We start from the raw sequence: 5,255 nt of genomic DNA, 5'->3' as shown, positions 1-5,255 counted from the left end.
GATTTAAAACAATAAAACAACCTTTTATTCTGCATGTCAGACTATTCCTAGGGAAGATTTAGATGGTGGTTATGAATTTGATCCTGGATGCTAACTATACAATCAGCGCGTACAGGCAGCAAGATGAACGTTAAATGTGTTGTGACTGAAAATACTCATGTTGTGGATATTTGTAGAGAAGGGTACCAACTACCAATTCAGGATCTGCCTTTGTCGTCAGCTCGGGGTCGAAATTAGGTGCTTATCCTACCATGGTTGTTAAAAGCGGGAGATCTGAAATGGACTATAGGTGTTTGAAGATGGTTGCGTGTGCTGTAAATGGTGGTTGTTTTGAAAACATTGTCTATAATTTTTCTCAGCAGCGCTAAATATTACAGAAATTTGTAACTAAATTCAAAATTAGTTGAGAATAAATACCTTGTTTTTATATGCTAATACGATTTTTTTCATCATTTCCTAAGCATGCAATGTCATAAAATAAACATTCTTCTTACTGTTATTATTGAGTAGACTGGATGACCCAGAAAATAAAAATGTATATAGCGCTGAATTTTGCTTAAGAAACCAGATATTTATTCTGACAAAGTTTGGAGTTTCGGCACAAAATTTGTTAACGGATGATGCTCCTTAAAGGAAAAACTGCAAAAAAAAGAGTTTTCTGTTACATGACAGACCACTTCAACTGAAACAAAAGCTCAGATCTATGCTATTTTTTGCCTTTTTGCTTTTAGGGTATTTGGAAATTACCTATCTTTATAAGCAAATTAAGAATTCTTCTGAGAGATTAGAAGTGAAAATGTATCACATTGATAAATGAGCAGCAACTCACTATTCACATATAATAAGACTAATCTCAAATGACATTTCACAAAAAACTGCTCATCACTATTTATATATGAAGGTAAAAGTATTCACATATGACAAGTGAAAAAAAAGAATTGTCAGCGAACTCAATTTTGGCTGAAAATATGAGAAAATATTGTATTTCTTAAACCCCTGAAAAATTCCTTCCTTTAAAGTTAGCAAATAATCAATCTTTTCATTCATGATGAAAATAAGTAGCAGATGAGTTTCAATGTAGCTAAATCTAAAACTTCTCGCAATATTTTTTGATAAAATTCCATTGCAACATGGATTACTTTTTTAGATTTATTTAAATTGTATCACAATTTTGATCCCAATGCTTTTTCTTAGGAATTTGTTGTTTCGAAGTTTTTTGTATACATAACCATATTTACGGTTTAAAAACAATATTATTCACTATGCTAGCTATAAGAAAATTCAAAAATCAAATTTAATAATTATTAATTAATGGCTAATTCTAAAACACAAGTAGCACACTGTAGCCGTATAACTGTCTGATAACTGTTGTGCAAATTATGCGACAACGTGAGTTTTTAAAACTTTTCATTTATCATGTATAATATTGGTTTTGCTTATATACATGGATATCATCTCTATATATCTATAAATCTCTTTCTCTCTCTCTCTCTCTCTCTCTCTCTCTCTATATATATATATATATATATATATATATATATATATATATATATATATATATATATATATATATATATATATATATATATATATATATATATATATATATATGTATATAATGTTTGGCATATTTTCTATCAAGAAGTAAATTTTGCTACCACTGAACGAAATATATATGTGTGGTGTGTATATATTTTTAATGAAGTACATTTTTATAGCAAAAATATGATCTGAAATTTTGTACATAGTTCATGGAAAAGTTTGGGCAATTAATTTCTGAAAGTGAGTTACAACAATATCGTTGTAGGAGAAGTTAGGAAATGTATTCATAAATTTAAGTAACAGGTGATACTTATTAAATTAGGAAAGTTTGATAATATTGGGTTTGTATTGTATATGAATTATCGGTAAGTCACCTTATTCAGTTATATACTATCAGATTCTTTTAATACGATTTAAATTACCAGATGTACTGATATGAAGGTTGCTGGGTTGGGCTCAAAATTACAAGGCTACGGTCTTCAACATTGATAGCCGTAAATTTAGGCTGTTCTGAGCCTGTTCTGGAATAAATAGTAAAAATTTATTTAGTCATTTATGTATTTATTTAGTTTTTGACGAAACAGTATATTATTTTCTAACTTCTTGGCTTAACTGCTTTTTCTGCAAAATTCGGAAAACTATAGTGCTGCATTAAGAATTCTGTTAATAGTATGAAATTGAAAAAAAAAATTATTTTGGTATGCCTACTTCTTTGCTAATACTTGTCAGATCCTTTAAGTGGGTTAGTAAAAACTTTAACAAAATCTGACGAATGACTATTGAGGAAAGTGAGATTTGTCTAATTTCAATGATATTAGGGATTGAGAGTTGTTTGAATGTCAATTACCTATTTATTAATACACTAATTAGAGTTTTGGAAGAGTTTGTTTCATTTAATTCCTGAAAATGTATTTCCTGAGATTTAGTTGTTAAGTTTTGATTTTTAAAGTTTGAAGTATTTTTTAAATTCTGTCCAACTTGACCATTTTCGAAGGAAAAAAATGCTTAAAACTTTAAAAATAAATCTTTGCGTCGAATTTCATTAAAATAATTTTTGATGATCAAAATTTAACAAAAATTATCCGAAAATATTAATTAATGACTTAATAGATAAGGGCTTTTATACTCATATAACTCTCCATAAAAAACAGATTCTGAAACTTAGCCGTGTCAGAGGTCGGGAGCTAGGCAGCGCATGTTCCCCTCAGCAATGTTATTTCATTTTCAATGTCATGTTTTTTTTTATTTCTTCAAAAAAGAACATCAAATTTTGTTTTTTATTAATTAAAATGTTTAAATATCTTACATATAATTGAGTAAAATAAACTATTTATAAATTTTTTAAAAAAAAATGACATCTTTTATTATATAACGGCATTTTATAGTAATCACTTTTGTGAACGTGGTATCTTAAAAATCATTAAGGAAAATTTACAAATTTTTAGCCAACAATTTTAAGGTTATATCCCTGCAAGCTCTTAACAGCTCGTGATCGACGGTTTGGTGATCATTGATTTATTAAACAATATAAACTTTTATTCATCATAATAATTTCTTCTATATAATATACTAAAATTCCGCACTCGGTTCACACCGACCACGGAAGTGACGTAAAATACCCTCAGTGGTAGGCGGATCATGGGTTAGAGTCCCCTTGCTGTCGTGCTAGCAATAGAGGGGTCTTCGTGGTTTTCCTCTCACTGTGACGCAAATGCGGATAAGTCCAATCAAAAAAATCTTCCACGAAGACAAATTTCTCCCAATATTTGATCCAGGAGTTCCATTGTGTTCTGGACTAGCTTCAAAATGAGAATGCTACAGAGTTGAACAATGGTAGTCGTAAACTCAAAAATTGGGTCGGTTGTTCAACGACTGCTATAAAATATAATGTTCTAATTTTTGCACTCAATTTTTTTTCTGTCAAACTTTCTAGCGTTATTTTTATTTTTTTCTCATACTTGGAATTAACAGCATATTTCGTATTCGAAATTAATTTTTAGATTCGTTTGCAGCATACAGCAAGCATTTATTGATTTTTGATAGACTAATGTTTTACATTTTTATTATTTTTAAATTATTTTTGCAATAAATTTCATCTATAACGATGGATACCTTTTTTTTATTACTAATTAGTTTTAAAATAGTGATCTATTTGTGTTCAATCTTTGAACAGAAAGTGATTCAAATTATTTTAAATCAGTTTCATAAGACTTGAACATTGTCACGTTACTAATTTTCATAAGCGTCACAAATCTAAGAATTACACAATTAAATTATCTAGTTCATATTATAATGGATGTAATCGCGGAAAGAAGTTAAAATAAGCTTATAACTTTTTGGATAAAGTTTTAACGAAGTTAAAAGTAGGGATAAAGTTTTTTAACGAAATATAATTTCGATCTTCTATTCTCTTTAATCTGATTTAAATGACCAATAATTCATTATAAATAGAAAGCATATATATTTACTTTCTATTAGTGAGAAAAAGAAGGACAGAAAATAATATGTTGCATGAAAAAAACTTTTTAAATTCTAAATTTATAACCATTTAAGGGCAAAAAAAGATATTTTTAATGAACGAAGTTGCTATTGACGATCAAATTGAGCTACAGGTGGCGTAGAGCAGAACTCTCTACCAATTTCAACACTTCGAAGCTCGCGTGCTTTCACTATTAGCGTGTGGAAAGTCATAGGATAAGGAAGTAAGCTAGTTTCTGTCTTGATTTTTATATAGATTAAAATTTTTTAAGTGAGGAAACAATATGGAACTGAAAACTACATACTTGAACATAGCTCTGAAAGGAAGTGTCTTGAAAATTTTTAAAAATAGTTATGACAATTAAATACAAAAAATATTAAAAAAGGGAAAAATATTGTCGAACATTCCTATAGATCTGAGAAGAGGAGGAGAGGGAGGGGTGGCCAGTCAAGACATGGAACAGGTCTTAATTCCAGATAGCGTATTCGGGCGTTGCGATCTCGAATTTATGAAGTAGTTTTAGTTACCAAAATGGCTAAAGAAAAGAAACATGGATGGTTGACTGAATGTAAGCAATAACAAGTTTTCTGAAACAGGAAGAAATTTAGAAAACTTTCGATGTATCCCTCTCCTTGCGTTTTGCGTACGATGAGGAACAAGCTTAATTTCCAAGGAAGTTTTATTATAGTGATTTGTGTTTAAATTTATGCGCAATTTTACTTTTCATAAGAGTTTACTATAATTTATTAATTCTAACAGGTAGTGAGCCTAAAAGAAATTTAACAAAATTGATATCATAGCATAAATAAGGTGTAAGGTTTGCCATATTTTGAGCGTTATCCCTTATTCGGCTATATTTGTGTAAAATTGTGTCGTTTGTTTTATTTTGGGTCAGCATTATAGCAAGCTTGCGGAATCTTCCAAATTCGTTTGTTGTTTGTTTCGTTGAAAGTTAAATTGCGAGAACGCGTTGCATTGAAAACACTACAAGTATAATAATATTAGATGGCAGATGGCATGTTTTTTTCAAGCTTAATCGTAAAAATCAGTCGGAAATAGTACCCCGAAAGTCTCAAGGTGAATTTTGACACTAGCGACATCTACGCTTTTTTTTACATGGTCAACCATCCATAGAAAAAAAAAGTAAAAAGAGCTAAAAGCGAACTGAAACTATGACGTAATCGAAACTTACTTGAACTTTCCGTTTGTTCTGTTTTCACCGTTTATTGCAAGT

This window comes from Parasteatoda tepidariorum, chromosome 2, assembly GCF_982258835.1.
Source record: "Parasteatoda tepidariorum strain Cologne lab strain chromosome 2, Ptep-v5.0, whole genome shotgun sequence".
NCBI lineage: Eukaryota > Metazoa > Arthropoda > Arachnida > Araneae > Theridiidae > Parasteatoda > Parasteatoda tepidariorum.
This window is presented reverse-complemented; position numbering follows the sequence as displayed.